Consider the following 18879-nt stretch of genomic DNA (forward strand, 5'->3'; position numbering starts at 1 on the left):
ACCAACGCCCCAACAACATTTATGCACTTGATGAACCATGTATTTCAGCACTATCTTGACTCTTTCATCATTGTGTTCATTGACAATATTCTGGTTTACTCCCGGAGTCGGGAGGATCATGAGCAGCACCTGAGGATTGCACTTCAGACCTTGAGAGAGAAGAAGTTATATGCAAAATTTTTAAAGTGTGAATTCTGGCTAGATTCAATGGCATTTTTGGGTCATGTAGTATCGAGTGAGGGGATCAAGGTAGACCCGAAGAATATTGAAGCAGTGCAGAGTTGGCCTAGACCGTCCTCAGCTATGGAGATTTGGAGTTTTCTTGGCTTGGCAGGGTATTACCGTCGATTTGTAGAGGGTTTTTCGTCTATTGCATCAGCTATGACCAGATTAACCCAGAAGGGTGCTCCATTCAGGTGGACCGAGGAGTGTGAGGAGAGCTTTCAAAAGCTCAAGACTGCTTTGACTACATCCTCAGTGTGAGTGTTGCCTACTAGATCGAGGTCCTATATGATGTATTGTGATGCGTCGTGCATTGGTCTCGGCGCGGTGTTAATGCAGGACGGTAGGGTGATTGCCTACGCATCCAGACAGCTGAAGGTGTATGAGAAGAATTATCCTGTCCATGACCTTGAGTTAGTAGCTATTGTTCATGCCTTGAAGATCTGGCGGCACTACTTGTATGGTGTTCCTTGTGAGGTTTTCACCGATCACCGGAGTCTACAACATCTGTTTAAACATAAGGATCTTAACTTGTAGCAACGGAGATGGATGGAGTTGCTTAAGGATTATGACATCACCATTCTCTATCATCCTGGGAAGGCCAATATGGTGGCCGATGCCTTGAGTTGCAAGGCGGAGAGTTTGGGCATTTTAGCATATCTACCAGTAGCAGAGAGGTCTTTAGCCTTGGATATTCAGGCCTTGGATAACCAATTTGTCAGATTGGATGTTTCCGAGCCGAACAAAGTTTTGGCTTATGTGGTTTCTTAGTCTTCTCTTTAAGATCATATCAGGGAGCGTCAGAATGATGACCCCCATCTGCTTCTCCTTAAGGACACGGTTCAGCACGGTGATGCCAAGGAAGTCACTATTGGAGATGACGACGTGTTACGGATATAGGGCAGGCTATGTGTGCCTAATGTAGATGATTTACATGAGTTGATTCTCCAGGAGGCTCACAGTTCACGGTATTCCATTCACCCAGGTGCCATGAAGATGTATCAGGATTTGAGACAGCACTATTGATGGAGGCGGATGAAGAAGGACATAGTGGAATATGTACCTCGTTGCCTAAATTGTCTGCAGGTGAAGTATGAGCATTAGTGACCGGGTGGGTTACTTCAGAAGTTAGAGATTCTAGAGTGGAAATGGGGGCGGATCACTATGGATTTCGTTGTTGGGCTCCCACAGACTCAGAGGAAGTTCGATGCAGTTTGGGTAATTGTGGATAGATTAACCAAGTCAGCTCATTTCATTCCTGTGGTTACTACTTACTCTTCAGAGCATCTGGCTCAGGTTTACATCTACGAGATTATCAGGCTTCATGGCGTACCGGTATCTATCATCTCTGACCGGGGTACGCAATTTACATTATGGTTTAGGAGGGCCGTACAACGTGAGTTGGGTACTCGTGTGGAGTTGAGTACATCATTTCACCCTCAGATGGACAGACAGTCTGAGTGCACTATTCAGATATTGGAGGATATGTTTCGTGCGTGTGTGATTGATTTTGGGGGTGCTTGGGATTGGTTCTTGCCACTTGCGGAGTTTTCCTACAACAACATTTATCAATCGAGCATTCAGATGGCGCCGTATAAGGCTTTGTATGGTAGACGATGCTGGTCTCCAGTGGGTTGGTTCGAGCCGGGTGAGGCTAGGCTATTAGGTATAGACTTGGTTCAGGATGCCTTGGAGAAAGTTAAATTGATCCAGGATTGACTTCGGATTGCCCAGTCCAAGCAGAAGAGTTATGCGAATCGGAAGGTTTGCGATGTTGCATTCATGGTTGGGGAGCGGGTCTTGCTCTGGGTTTCGCCCATGAAGGGTGTTATGAGGTTCAGAAAGAAGGGCAAGTTGAGCCCTAGGTATATCGGGACTTTTGCGATCCTTGAGAGGGTTGGAGAGGTGGCTTACAGACTTGTACTACCACCTAGTCTCTCTACAGTTCATCCAGTATTCCATGTTTCCATGCTCCGGAAGTATCACGGCGATCCGTCTCATGTGTTAGACTTCAGATCAGTCCAGTTGGACAAGGATCTATCTTATGTTGAGGAGCCAGTGGCCATTTTGGACAGACATGTTCGAAAGTTGAGGTCAAAGAACATTGCTTCAGTGAAAGTTTAGTGGAGGGGTCATCCGGTTGAGGATGCGACTTGGGAGACCAAGCATGATATGCGCAACAATTATCCTCATCTTTTCACCACTTCAGGTATGTCTCTATACTCATTCGAGGGCGAACGTATGTTTTAATAGGGGGATGATGTAACGACCCGGCCGGTCATTTTGAGAGTAGTAGCCCTGAACCCCTACTTATTGCACCCTTTACTTTATTTAGTGGTTATATAACTTGCCGGGAGGATTTGTTTTTGGTTTCGGATTAAAATGGGACACATAGTCCCTAAAATGGAAGTTTAAGTTGTAGGAATCGACCGTAGTTCAAACTATGAGAAGACGACTCCGGAATGGAGTTTTTATGGTTCCTATAGCTCCGTATAGTGTTTTTGGTTTTAGGAGCATGTTCGGATGTTGAATTAGAGGTTCGTAGGTCATTTTAGCGTCAATTGGCAAAAGTTGGAAATTTGATGAATTTTGTGAAGTTTGACCGGGAGTGGGATTTTTGATATCGGGGCCAGATTCCGATTCCGGAAGTTGGATTTGGTCCGTAATGTCAGTTATGACTTATGTGCAAAGTTTAAGGTCCATCAGACTTGATTTGATAGGTTTCGGTATCAGATGTAGAAGTTTGAAGTTTTAAAGTTCATTAGGCTTGAATCGATGCGCGATTTGTGTTTTTAGCATTGTTTGATGTGATTTAAAGGCTCGGGTGGATTCCGGATGGCTAACAGATCAAAAAATGGACTTAGTGCATGGCTGAAGCAGGACTCTTCTGGTGTAACCGTACCTGCAGAGCTTTGATTGCAGGTGCGGGCCGTGTTTTGCAAATGCGAGGGTTTGGACTGGGGGCTGTGGAGCGCAAATGCGAAGGGTGCTTCGTGTGTGCGGACTCGCACCTGCGCTTGGAGGGTCACAGAAGCAGACGATGGAGTTTGAGGCTTGTCCGCAGAAGCGGGTTTTGTTGCACAGAAGCGGGGTTATGACCGCATAAGCAGTTGGGTGGCTTAGTGGCCTCCGCAGATGCGAGGTCTGGACCACAAAAGCAGTGCCTTAGAAGCGGCTAATGTGACCGCAAAAGCGAGAAAGCTGGGCAAAACACGTAAAAGCAAGGGTTCATGATTTTTATCATTATTGGACATTTTGAACTCGGGCTTGGCGATTTTTGAGATCCTTTTGGAGGTGTTTCTTGAGGTGAGTCTCATGTACTTACTTTTGATCAATAATCTTGTTTCCCCATTGATTTTCCCCACCTAGTTAGTGTGTGTTTAAGGTGGAAATTGGGAGTTTGAGGTTAGGGATTTGGAGAGTTGATTTGAGGAATTGAGTGGCGATTTCGTGTCGGATTTTGATAATTTTGGTATGGATAAACTCATGGTCGTGTGGGTGTTCGTATTTTGTGACCTTTACCCGATTTCGAGACGTGGGCCCGGGTTAACATTTTTGGGCCGAATTTTTGATTCTATGCTAAAGTCGTAGTTTCACTATTTAAATTAGTTTCTTGTAGTTATATTTATAGTATGAAATTATTTTGGCTAGATTCGAGCCGATCAGAGTTGAAAAGTCGAGGGAAAGGCATATTACTTGACTGATTGAGCGAGATTTGAGGTAAGTGACTTGTCTAACCTTGTGTGGGGGAAATCCCATTAGGTTTTGGAACTGTCGTAACCATTTGTGTTATGTGAGCGCCATGTACGCAAGGTGACGAGTGCGTACATTGGCTGAATTTGGTTCTTGCTGATTTGTCATCTTTTGAATTTCCTTAACTGAGTTGTCTTCTTTTAAAGTTTATTTACTGAGTTGCCTTAGCATATGTAGTGATCATGTTAAGCCTAGTATCTCATGCCTACGTGCCTTAACTCTTACTTGCAATTTGTGCAACATGCTTAGCTGAATTACCTGTTATTCTTGATTTGAATTAAATCTTTAACTGTAAGATCCTTGTTGTAAATTCCTGTTTCCTTCAGTTACCTGCTGCATATTTACTTTGGGACTGCGAGACGGTTCCTCGGGAGATCCCCCTGTACTGCATATTTACTTTGGGACTACGAGGCAGTTCCTTGGGAGATCCCCATTTACTGCATGTTTACTTTGGGACTACGAGGTGTTTACTCGAGAGATCCGCCTCTAATGCATATTTACTTTGGGACTACGAGGCGTTTACTCGGGAGATCCCCCATGTCTTGAATATTTACTTTGGGACTACGAGGCGGTACTTCGGGAGATCTCACATGATAATGTATATGAAATGGCACGACATTATGCTTCATGCATATTAATGTATATGAATGGCACGACATCACCCTTCATACTTTATACCTTTCCTCACATAATAATATAATTGAAATGGTATGACATCACCCTTTGTGCTTTACACTCTCCCTCACATGATAATGTATATGAAATGGCATGACATCACCCTTCGTGCTTTATACTCTTCCTTACCTAGCACATGTATATTATTAACAAGCAAGGTAGGAAGCATAAATAACATCAAGGAGAGTGTTTAAACGACAACATAATACAACAATTCATATCACGATTTTCCCACAGGCCACAACCAACTCCAAAGATACAACAAAATCAATTAATTTCACAGCAAATAGTCCAAGGATCCACCCAACGTATATAAAACCTCAAAAATAACAACAGAGATGAAAAATTAACTCAGCATAGGACAACGCCTTCTTTAATCTAAATTTTTGATAAATATATATTAGTGCCTCATTTTAAACTTATTTAATAATTATTTACAGATAAGGAATCCATAATGAGATTATTTCCAAGAAATGTCAACCCAACTTACCACGGTATTTTACATGAAAATCAAAGTGGCAATCACACCAAATTATCATATAAAAACAACCTCGGCAAAAAAAGAATGAGGGATGACAAATAAAGGATTTAATAAGTGCCAACAATTTCCAATTTAATACATAAAGGCGTCTACGAATTTTAACCGATATAATTTGTACATATAAACAAAGTACGTACTCGTCACCTCACGTACATGGTTTTCAATTACACAATTTCCAAATAAGACTCAATGCCTAAGGGGTAATTTCCCCCCACTCAAGGTTAGGCAAGATACTTACCTTTTTGAAGTGTCACGACCCGAAATCTCACCCGTCGTGATGGTGCCTATCTCAATAATAGGCAAGCTGACAATATCAATAATCCATAATTTCTTTTAAATACGGAAAATATAATAATTAAGTTTAAGAGAAAAACCCACAAATATTGGATATAAATACACTCCTAAAACCTGGTGTCACTGAGTACATGGGCATCTATATATCACAAGTCTGGAAAACATGGTCTATAATAGTCTGAGACCAAATACAGTAAACAAGGAGATAGGGAAGGAGAGACAAGGTATGCGAAACACGACAGCTACCTCGAAATCTCCAAAAAATCTACGCTGCGAAGGAATCAACACCCACTGTGTCCGGGATCACCTGGATTTGTACACGAAGTGCAGGGTGTAGTATGAGTACAACTAACTCAGTAAGTAACAAAACTAAATAAAGAACTGAAAATAGTGACGACCTTCATAGCTGAGTCAAATTATAGTAATTTCCAACATAACAAGGTAGGCGTGCTTTCAAGTTCAACATTTAAGGCCAAAACAGTAATTTCATTTCATGTTCAATTGAAACATAAGATAATATCTCTCAGAAATTTTCAAATAGTGATATATGACAGCTGGAGTTCAACAATAATGAAATCAAATGCATTCTCTCAGGACCACAGTCACTCAGCCCTTCCACTAGCTCAACACTCAACACTCGCACTCAGTAGGTACCTACGCTCACTGGGGGTGTGTACAGACTCCGGAGAGGCTCCTTTAGCCCAAGCTTGATAATCCGTACGGACAACTCATGTGCTGCACGGACAACTCACGTGCTATAGTATCAATATCTGGATCCGCACGAATAACTCACATGCTGCACGGACAGCTCACGTGCTATAGTATAATATCTGGATCCGCACGGACAACTCACGTACTGCACGGACAACTAACGTGCTATAGTATAATATATGGATCCGCACGGACAACTCACGTGCTATACGGTCAACTCACGTGCTTTAGTATAATATCTCACAATCAGACCCTCAGCCTTACTCAGTCATAAATCTCTCCAGTCTCTCGGGCTCTCAATAATCATGAAAATCAGCCCAAACAACAATGATATGATGCATCAATAATGAACAACAGAGACTAAGATAAAATAGACAAGTAAACTGTGACTGAGTACAAAACAATAATTTAGTAGATAATTCAACATGTACACGACCTCTGTGGGTCCCTACAGTGCCAACACATAATCTAAACATGATTTGTGGTTCAATTTCTCTACTATATGGAGATGTACAGATAACAACAGATTATTGAACTACACAGTTCCATAAAATTTGACCAAGTCACAATTCGTACGGTGCACGCCCACATGCCTATCACCTAGCATGTGCGTCACCTCAAAACCGATCATATAACACTTAGTCCGGGGTTTCATACCATCAGAATCAAATTTAGAACTGTTACTTACCTCAAACCGCGTAATTCTTTATTCTGCTATGACTTTGCCTCGGGAATCGGTCTCCAAACGCCTCGAATCTAGTCACAAATAATTCAATTCAGTCAATACTAATTATAGGAATTGATTTCATATGAAAATATTAATTTTTCCAACAAAATCCGAAATTGCACCCAAAATTAGCCTGTGGGGCCCACGTCTCAAAACCCGACAAAAGTTACAAAATATGAACGTCCATTCAACCACGAGTCCAACCATATAAATTTTACCCAATTCCGACATCAACTCGACCCTCAAATCTTCAAATTAAACCAAAAGGGTTTTCTAAATTTTCCAACTCAATTCACCAATTAAATGTTAAAAAGAACCATGGATTCGGGTAATTTAACCAATATTGAGAACACTTACCCCGTTGTTTTCCTTGAAAATTACCCCAAACTCGCCTCTTCCCGAGTTCCAATCCGTCAAAAATGGAATCCCATTTTCAGATCTTAAACATTCTGTCCAGGCCTTTCTTCTTCGCGAACACGACAGCTCCTTCGCGCTCGCGAAGCACATTTTCTGCTGCCCAGATTTCCTCCTTCGCGAACGCGAAAACTAATTTCCTCCAGGCCGGCTTTCCCTTTCGCAAACGCGAAGCCTCGACCGTGAACGCGTAGCCGTACCCCTCGACCCTTCACAAACGCGTGCCCCTGGTCGAAACCACGAATCATACCCCAATTCTAGCTTAATGAAACTCACAATTTCCAACTTCTTCATTTGAAGCTGAAACCTATCAAATCAAGTCCGATTGACCTCACATTTTGCAAACAAGTCATAAATGGCATAATGAAGGTATTCCAATTTTCAGAATTGGATTCCGACCTCGATATCAAAAAGTCAACTCCCCGGTCAAACTTCTAAACTTAAATTTCTATTTTAGCCATTTCAAGCCTAATTTAGCTACGGGCTTCCAAATAATTTTTCGGGCATCCGGTCACTATTTTAACTTAAGCTTTAAACCTTGGAACTAAGTGTTCCAATTCATTCCAAAACCTCACCGAACCCGAACCAATCACGCTGGCGAGTCACATAACAACTGTAAAGCATAAATTGAGTAGTAAATGGGGGGACAAGGCTGTAATACTCAAAACGACCGGTCGGGTCGTTACATGAAGTTATGTTGATATTCCAAAATAACCTTCTTGCTTGAATTGACCTCCGGACAGCTCAAATCTATCCAAATTAATTGTCTAACTTTATTAAAATTTATCGGAAATAATTCCGGATAATAAAATGTCAACTTAAAATTTTATTCTAAAAAGTCAACGCGGGGCTCGCCTCTCGGAACCTGACATAATTTTCACGAAATCCGAACACCCATTCCGATACGAGTTCAACCATAATAATTTTATTAAATTTCAATAATGAATCGACCTCCAAATCCTCTATTTAAGGTATAGAAAATTTCTACCATTTTCAATCCAATTCACTAATTTCATAATAAAAACAACAATAGATTCATGTATTTTAACTAAAATTGAGTTAGGAATTCTTACCCTAATGTTTTCCTTGAAACACTCTCGAAAAATCGCCTCACCCGAGCTTCCTTTGTCCAAAAATGGAAGAATGATACGAAGTATCATTTTTTGACTTTATTCTGCTTCCCAGGAATTTGTTCTTCGCGTTCGCGACCCTACCCTAGCGTTCGAGATAATGGTCATTGCTTATCAGACAGCCATTTCCGAACTCTTCTCAGACAGCCTTTAGTATAATGGTCATAACTTTATGTACAAAACTCCAAATGACAAATGATTTGACTTTTTGAATGCTAGACATCAAGGGATACAACTTTCATATTTTGCCCATCTCTCAATTACTTATAAATTTCGAGATATAAGCTTCCAAAGTGATCCATGTGCAGCAGTAATTTCTTCTTCGCGATTTCCAAACTCTTCCCAGATAGCCTGTAGTATATCCATCATAAAGTTATGTACACAACTCCAAGTGCCAAACAGTTTGATTTTCTGATAACTGGACACAAAGGGCTACCACTTTTATTTTTGGATCATCTCCCAATTCCTTATAGATTGCAAGATATAAGCTTCTGAAGTCGGGTGACGGACAACAAGAATTCCTTTTTCGCGAACGCGAAGAACAAAATCCCAGAAGCCAGATCCTTCTTCGCGAACGTGAGAGGCACCTCGCGAACGCAAAGAACAACACCAGACATCAGAAAACTAGCATCCAAAGTAGCCCAAAATGATCCGATAATACCCGAAACACATCCAAAACACACCCGAGGCCCCCAGGACCCTAACCTAATATACCAACAAGTCCTAAAATACGAAACAAACTTAGTCGAGGCCTCAAATCACATCAAACAATATCGAAACTACGAATCATACCTTGAATCAAACTTATGAGTTTATGAAATTTTCAAATTCTATAACTTGTGCCGAAACATATCAAATCAATCCGGAATGACCCCAAATTTTGTACACGATTCCTAAATGACATAATGGAGCTGTTCCAATTTCCAGAATCAAATTTTGACCCCGATATCAATAAAGTCAACTCCCGATCAAACTTTCTAAAAATCTTCCATTTTCCAACTTTCACCAAAATGCGTTAAATTGTCCTACAGGACTTCCAAATCTAAATACAGACATATGCCTAAGTCCGAAATCACCATACGAAGCTATTGACATCATCAAAATCCTATTCCGGGGTCGTTTGCTCAAAAGTCAAACTCCGGTCAACTTTTTCTTATTTAAGCTTCAAAAATAAGAGTTGTTCTTTATATTTAATCCTGAATCTTCCGAAAATCAAACTCGACCATACACGTAAGTCATAATACACATCACAAAGCTACTCGAGACCTTAAGTCGCTGAACAAGATGCTAATTAACAAAATAATAAGTCGGATAGTTACAAATACAATGGTGTGTCACAAGATGCAGTGTACATAAGGGTATTCCCCTTCACACTCAAAGATTATGCTAAGCAGTGGATTCAGAGCTTTCCCACAGGATCAATTAGAACTTGGGAGGAGGTGACCAGAAAATTTCTTGATAAATATTTCTCCCAAGAAGAGAAATCCATAACTTCTACGAGAAAGAAAATGAAACTGTGTTTAAAGCATGGGAGAGGTTTAAGGAGATTGTTAGAAAGTGTCAACATAGCGGAATTGAACTCTGGATGCAACTCCAGGACTTTTGGGATGGATTGACACCGACCTCACGTAGAACATTGAGCAATGCAGTTTGAGGCCCTTTGAAGAAGAAGACTCCAGAGGAGATAGTCATAATTCTTGATGAGTTGTCTGAAGATGCAAATCAATGGCCTTCAGAGAGTGCTGAAAGAAGAAGATTGACAGGTATTCACCAGGTTGATGCTAACACATCTATGCAGGTATAACTTGATGCTATGGCCAAAGAAATACAGAAGCTGACCTTAGATACAATACAAAGTGAGCCTCATTCAGGATGTGATGTATGTGGAAGAGGACATCCTACTCATGAGTGTCAAGCCTCAACTGAGGAAGTGGATGTTGTGGGAAATTATAATACAATGGGTGCGAGGCACCCCAGTTTTTCATGGAGTTCACCTGGAGGTACTGCAAATACATGGCAACAAAATAACTCTAGACCTCAAGGACAAGGAGCTCCAATCTTCCAAAATCAGCAGAGGCAGCAGTTTCAGCCTCAACAGTCCAATCAGCCTGGTCTAGAAGATTTAATGAAGACCTTTATTATCAAGACAGATGAGAGGCTGGACGCTCACGGGGCAACTATCAAAGAATTGGGCACTGGTTTTCGAAACTTGGAGATACAAATGGGACAGATTGTGACAGTATTATCTGAGAGAGTCCCAAGCACTCTCCCCGCTGACATGGAAAAGAATCTCAAAGAAACAGTGAATGTTGTAACTCTGAGAAGTGGGCAAGTGTTAAAAGATCCCACCCCGATCCAAAAAGAGGTAATACTTGAAAAAGAAAGTGGGGAGCAGCTGAAGAATGATATTGATAAGAAGAAGAAATGCAAGAAGGGAGTTGACAAAATAAAGGAGGAAACTTCGAGAACGGATGAATCTAATGAGAGCAAGCATATGCGTGCTCTACCTTTTCCTCAAAAGCTATATAGAGAAAAGATGGACAAGGAATTTGAGAGATTTTTGGATATGCTGAAACAGGTTAATGTAAATTTTCCATTCACAGAAGTGCTCTCCCAATTTCCAACTTATGTCAAATTCTTGAAGGAGATCCTAACAAAGAAGAGGAAGATAGAAGAAACCTCAATGGTCAAGCTCACAGAGCATTGCAGTGCGATATTGCAAAACAAAATCCCACAAAAGTGTGGAGATTCATGGAGTTTTACTATACCTTGCTCTTTAGGCTCTATTAATTTTGATAAATCTTTATGTGATTCTGGTGCCTCAATTAACTTAATGCCTCTATCTATTTATAGGAAACTGGAGAAGGAGATTGGAGAGATAAGGTCAGTGCCAATATCTTTGCAGCTGGCGGACCAAACGACTCTGATACCCAAGGGGATAGTGGAAGATGTCTTAGTTCGGGTAGATAAGTTCGTATTTTCTATAGATTTTATAGTAGTGAATATGGAGGAGAACAAGGAGGTCCTCCTCATCTTAGGAAGACCATTCTTAGCAACGGGTAGACAAATATTAGATATACACGAGAGAAAGCTCATGCTTAGAGTGGGTGAGGAGACTGTAACTTTCGAGATGAATGTAGAAACGAGGGTGAAAAAGGAGAAGCTGGCTGCAAGTGTTGAGTGGAAAGTGAAGGGCTCAAAAGAGAAGGCTGAAGAGAGTGAGAAAGATAAGTGTGGGGTGCACCCCAAAAAGGCAGAGAAGAAGCTGTCTGCATGAATGTGCACATTAGTTCGGAGGCAAAGAATGGATCTCGACTTCGATTCAGACCCCGACTAGATGTTCAGGGATGTTTCCTATACCTTATGCTTTTTATTTGTGTATCATGGGGACATGCGGCAACTTAAAGTGTGGGGTGGGGGATATGTTGTATGTTGTATGTATATGTGTTAGTTTAGTTTTTGTTTTAGTAGTTAGAGATATAAAAAATTGGGAAAAAACATAAAAATTGTAAAATTTTTGATTTTTCCCAGCGATGGATATCACCAACAGGTTTCTTGAGGGATTAAAGTCGAAAAAAAAGACAAAAAGATTTTCTTTTGTTAGGTAGTGTAATAATTATCCCTTGGTTTTTCTTTGTGCCGCGGTTCTTTTCCAAGGATTTTATTTAAACTGGGTGTAGTTAGTTTTTATTTTTTGTTAGTAGTAGGAAATCTTATACTATGAATTGAATGGAAGGAAATATCTCTTGACTTTATTATGGCTTGAGAATAGTGAGTGCTTTAGTTGTGACGCTTAGGCTCAGTTTTGACTCTTGTATAAGTACCTTAAATTGTATGAACTTAACTTTACTTAATTGCTTTGACTAGAGTGTCATGATGAGTCTGATCCTGAGTGAGTTATGTGCCATGTGTGTGTGAGATTTTTTGTAATTCGGTGCATTGCATTTGATGTCTAGAACTTGCCCCGTGTGTTTGCAAAGTGAAATAGTAGTTTTGTTCAGTTTTGAAAGTGATATATGCATTTCTTTGTTGAGCCAGTTAGATGCTTTTACCAACCTAATTGTTATGTATCGTAGTTAGCCCTTTTGAGCCTGTAATCTTGTTTCTTTGGCAACCACATTACAAGTCTTACCTATTTGCTCGAATTGACCATCTATTTGAACCTTTTACCTCTCGTGAGCACTTGAATTTGTTATGAACTTTGTAAAAGTTGAAGTGTGGGGGTGGTTGTTTTGGCTTTTGAGTGGAATATTGAAATAAGGAGAAAGGTGCAATGTTTTGAAAAAGTAAGAGCCACTTGAATTGAAAATAAAAGAAATTGTAAAAAATTAGTTGTATCGTTAAGAAAAAAAATATTCCTTGATAGTGGTAATTCTTGATGTAATTGTGCTTAAAGAAGTAGGGAGTTAATGTATATTGTTGTGAAGGTGGAGTTATGATTTGACATAAGTGTGAGGTTTTGAATTATTAATGTATATGTATTAAAGTTCTTAGGGAGGTGTAGTCACTCTTATATCTAAATGTATCCTACCCGTCCCGCAGCCTGCATTACAACCAATTAAAGTCCTACTTGATCCTTGACTGAATGAGCTCAATTAGTAGAGTAGTACACTACGGGCAAGCTTATGGTACGTCTTTTGTGGCACATGAATGTTGTTTTTTAGAGTGAGTGAATTCTTTCTATCTTGAGTTCCTAATTGTTCTTAAATTTTATTGTGTGTGGAGCTACTCTCTATTGTTGTGTGAGGGCACTTAATTCATGAAGGAAAGGTAATATCCTTGACCTCTATGCTAGACTAAGTCAGCGGGGTATAAATAGTGTGTAGTGATTTTGAGTCAAAGTTTAAGGCTAGGATGTTACAGTATTGTCCTTCATCTGTTTTAAATATTCTTGGTGTGATGAGTTTTGAGAGTTGTTGAAAAAAGTCGTGTCTTTATGAAGTGTAGTTTGATTGCTCGAGGACGAGCAATGGTTTAAGTGTGGGGTGTTGAGGGTAGGCTATAATCTTGTATTTTAGTCGCTTATTACACTCTAATTTACTTCATTTTATTGTGTTTGAGCTTTAATCGCTAGTATTTTGTACTTATTATGTGTTTTATGCCTTGTAGGAGTGATTCCGAGTTATGTAGATGTTATGGAATGAATTTGAGTGATTTGGAGCTGTGAAGTCTGAGTAAAAGCCCAAGGATTAAGCCGGGATCATGCTCGGGGGTCAAGAACCACATCTGGATATCAAAAAGCAAGGAAAATTTCGTACTCTGAGAAAACCCCACTGCCGCGGCGCGTGGGGCAGTGCGTGGGGCACCGCGGCTGCCCATTTTCCTACTACCTTTCAGAAACGACTCTCTAGATTTTCCCACTAATGCCCCTCATGGCGCGTCGCCCCGTGTGACACGCCTGTGCAAATTGTTTCAGAGTAATTGTCCTATTTGGGCTAGGAGAAGGTGGTTTCGTCTGGGCCCGACCCTACTTAGTATAAATACATGGAAAAATATTATTTTCTGGACTTTTGACATATTGGAGATCTAAGGAGGATAAGGAGGAGTTGGAGAAGCAGAAGCACAAGGAGTTCATCATTCAATCCACACTCAAGACCCGAGTTTGGATCGTTTTATGTTTTCCTTTACCTTAAACATATTTGTGATGAATTGCTCCATATCTATTGAGTAGTTCCCTTTAGGGTTTGATAGATTTGGTGTATTGATATTTGTTTGTGGATTATAACTCTAGATTTATGTATTGAATTATTTTGGATGATTTAATCGTTGCATCTATATTCACTTGTTCATGTAATCGAGAGAGGCATAACTTGTGATATCTTTGCATTATATTGTTGGTTGTGTTCATTAACCGTTCTTAGTACTCGAAAGAGGCTAGTTGAATAATTGATTAAACCTAGTTAGGAGGATAATCGAGAGAGATTCTCCTAAAGACCAATCCTCTCCGCATTCTTGCATATCTTCACGTGCTTAAATTAGTTCATCTTGTGAGGTTAAAACTTAATCGAGAGAGGAATTTTTGCTAAACGTTTGAACTAATAATTGAGTGAATTTGATAGACTCACTTGAACATTAGAAGTGAATTATCTAGAGTTAAATCCCAAGCAATTATCTTGCATCTATCCTATCAAAACCCTATCTTCTCTCATTGATAACCTTTTTTGTTTATTCCTTGTTTCGATAATCATTAGTCAATAGCTTTAAACTCTTAGTTAATTGTAGTTATTAATCAAACAAATCACAATAGTTGATTCTCCTGAATAGCAATCAAGCTAGAAACTACGAAAATACTGTTTAACTCCAATCCTCGTGGATACAATATTATACTATACTATCTTTGACTAGCGAGCATAATTTAAGTGGTGTTTTGCGCTCGTCAATATTTCATGAATCTATCCTCGTTTTTGGCATTTGGTTGAAGATTTCAAAATAGAATTTGGGAGTTTTTGTCTAAAATGTTGTAAAGTGAATTTTTGAGTTTTGAGCATCGATTCAGAGTCGGATTTGAGTGAAACTAGTATGGTTGCACTCGTAATTGAATGAGTTGTCGGATTTTGTGAGTTTTGTCGGGTTCCGAGGTGCGGGCCTGAATTTTACTTTTTTGTTGACTTTGGGATTTTGATTAAAGATTCGACCTTTATCGATTGGGTTTGTTTCCTTTGGCATTATTTGATGTTCTTGAGTTGGTTTTGGCTAGTTTTGAGCCGTTCGGAGGTCGGTACGCGCGGGATGGCATTTTTGGAGCATCATTTGTCTTCCTCGGTATTGGATTTGGCTTGTTCGAGGAAAATAACACTTCTAAACTTGGTGCTGAGGGTATGAACCCCAAATATACGTGTTATATGTTTGGTGTTGAGGTGACGCACATGCTAGGTGACGGGCGTGTGGGCGTGTACCATGTGAATTATGACTCGGTTGTTTCTGTGGTACTGTGTAGTTACCTAATCATGTTTTTATCCATAAGCTTTCTACGTGTTAGAGTAATTGTGTTTTGATCCATGTTAGAAACCATGTTTAGGTTAAATGCTTATTCTGTTGGGACCTACTGAGCTCATATCTGCTGTGGAGTTATTTGCTTAAATTGCAGTTACATACTCAGTCATACTCATTCATTTGCATATCATATCTCAGTCTTTGTTGCTATTTATTGATACATCATATCATCATTTTTGGGCTGATTTTCATGACATTGTGAGCCCGATAGACTGGAGAGATTGATGATTGAGTGACACCGAGAGACTATTTGTAAGTGATATTTATGGGATCGGGTTGCACGCCGCAACACGCTTTATTGGTTCATGCCATGATTGTCTTATTATAGCGCTTGGGCTGGATCTGCCCCTCCGAAGTCTGCACACCCACAGTGAGCGCAAGTACCTACTAAGAGCGAGTGCCGAGTGATTGGGAGGACTGAGTGAATGTGAGGACTGAGTAACTATGAGGACTGAGTGACTAGGAGGACTGAGTGAATTGATACTCTAAGAGTATGCATATGGTTTTATCACTGTGTTGCATTGTATTTGACATACACACTCGATATATAGGCATATAGATGCATTTTTCTCATGTCGTACGGTATTGCGTCATTCATGACTTCACATACACATTGACATGTAGGAATAGAGATGTACTTTCCTCATGCCATTTGATAATGAAACATCTTACATGTTGTTGTAAGTTTTTGGGGAAAATCACAATTTTTCAGATTTACTCATATTTTGGTGATTTCAGTAAAAGATTTGGGTTTTCACTGTTATACTTAAAAAGCATGCCTATTTTCCGGAATTGTGAGCGAGCTGAGCATTATACCTCTGAGTTATTTCTTGTACCACTTTTATTATATTGTTATGAGCTATTGGTGTTGGACTCTGTCCTTTATCCCAGCTCGTCAATACTTTTAACCTAAGGTTAGATTTGTTACTTATTGAGTACATGGGGTCGGTTGTACTCATACTACACTTCTGCACCTTGCGTGCAGATGTTAGATACTGATGTTGCTATGTATGGAAGGAGATGGATTTGAAGATGTACCTGCATTCCTGTCATAGCTGCCGCTTGTTCTTGGCAGCTTTAGCATTTTAAATCTGTTCATGTATATTTCAAACAGATGATGTATTTGTTTCATATCAGCTTTGTAATGTCTAAATCTTAGAAGCTCATGATTTGTACTACCAGTCCTTGGAAAATTCCTTGTATAAAAGTTCAATTATATTATCTTTATTTCTCTCAGTAAATCTCTTTTGAATTGGATTTTTGCTAATTGTCTTACCTAACGGGTTGGGTTAGGTGTCATCACGAGTAGTTGGATTTTGGGTCGTGACAATATGTAAGTAAACTTTTATTCGATTTTTAAACTCTTTTTTGTTATTTGGATAACATAGACGTGTACCCTATATATTATATTTATTATAAAAGAAATTCACTTTATTCAAATCTAGCTACACTGTTTTAAAGGTGAAAGAGTTTTATAGTTATATGGAGTAGTTGTTTTTTTGCCATAGGCGAAGTAGTATTTAAATAATTAGAAAAGATAACAAAAGTTCCTAACATATATATATTGTTTGTATTTGACAAACATAGTCAAATATAGAATAAAGTTACCATATACTATTGACATTTATTAGCTTGCCACTTGGCTTAACCATAATGCCAATTATATATGATAACTTTATTCCTTTATATATATATATATATATATATATATATATATATATATATATATATATATATATATATATATGGTATGAGTTCAAACTTAATCTTTTCTAATATTACTTGACGATTGTAACGATCCGACCGGTCGTTTTGAATATTTTACATTTCGCTCAGTTGTCCGAGGGCATGAGTAACTTCATATGATTTATTATGACTTGTGTGAATCACGAGTTTTGGTTTTCGTCTGATTCAAGATTAATTTGAACGAATGATTCTCATTTTAGAAGCTTTAAATTGGAAGAGTCGACTAAGTTCGACTTTTGTGTATTTGACCTCGGATCGGAGTTTTGATAGTTCCTTTAGGCCCGTATAGTGATTTTGGACTTGGGCGTATGCCTAGATTTGCATTTGGATGTTTCTAGAAGGTTTCAACACTATTTGGGAAAAGTTGGCAATTAGAAGGTTTGAAAAGTTCATAAGTTTGACCAGGAGTTGACTTTGATGATATCGGGTTCAAATTATTGTTCCGCGAGTTGGAATATGTTAGTTATGTCATTTGGAACTTGTGTGCAAAATTTAAAGTTATTCCGAGTTGATTTGATATGGTTCGGTACGAGTTTTAGAAGTTGAAAGCTCAAAAGTTTATTAAGTTTGATCTGAGGTGTGATTTGTGGTTTTGATATTGTTATGTGTGATTCGAGGTCTCGATTAGGTCTGTATTTTATTTTGGGACTTGTTGGTTTGTTCAGACGAATTCCTGAGGGGCTCAGGTGAGTTTGGACGGGTTTCAGACCCTTTTGGATCATGTTGGTATTGCTAAGATGTTTAGTGTTGGTGTGACTGAACCTGCGGAGCTATGGGCGCAGGTGTGGAGCTGCAGAAGTGACACAGGAGGCGCATAAGCGGAAATAGTGGTCTGGGAGCAGAGTCCGCAAATGCGGAAGATTGGACGCAGAAGCGAGCCTGCAGATGCGAACATTCTTATCGCAGAAGTATTTATGGACTGGAGGGCGAGAAGCCGCTGGTGCGGGGTAGTGGGCACATCTGTACGTCTGCATGAGCGCAGAAGCGCGATCCCAGAGGTGGAATTGGTGTCGTAGAAGTGATAGGTGCTGAATTGAGCCTTTCTCGTAGGTGCGAGACTTGTACCGCAGAAGCGGCAGTCGCAGATGTGACTTAGTGGCCGCAAAAGCGGGTTTGCTGGTAGACTTCTATATATTTTAAGGGTAGGTTCATTTTATCACATTTTGGGATTCAGAACTTGATTTTGGATTTGGAGAGAATTCTTACCACATGGATTGTGGTAAGATTTTTGACTCGGTTTTGGTTATATTTCATGATTCCGTCTTCGATTTTTGGTATTTAATTGGTGATTTTGAAAGAGAAATTGGGGGGGTTTTGTTTAAACATTCCTAAAGTGAATTATTGAGTTTTGAACATTGATTCGGAGTCAGATTTTGTAACGACTCGACTTGTCGTTTTGAGTAATTACTCTTCTTTATACTATTTGAAGTCTTGAATAGCTTCATATGATGTATTATGACGTGTGTGAATCGTCGGTTTTGATTTTCAGGTGTTTGGGGATTAGTTCGGAAGAATGAATTTCTTATTGGAAGCTTAAATGAAAAGGGTTGACCGGAGTTTGACTTTTGTGCAAACAACTCCGGAATGGAGTTTTGATGGTTCTAATAGCTCCGTATGGTGATTTTGGACTTAGGAGTATGTCCAAAAAATTACTTGGAAGTCAGTAGTTAAAT

Source organism: Nicotiana tomentosiformis, chromosome 12, assembly GCF_000390325.3.
Source record: "Nicotiana tomentosiformis chromosome 12, ASM39032v3, whole genome shotgun sequence".
NCBI lineage: Eukaryota > Viridiplantae > Streptophyta > Magnoliopsida > Solanales > Solanaceae > Nicotiana > Nicotiana tomentosiformis.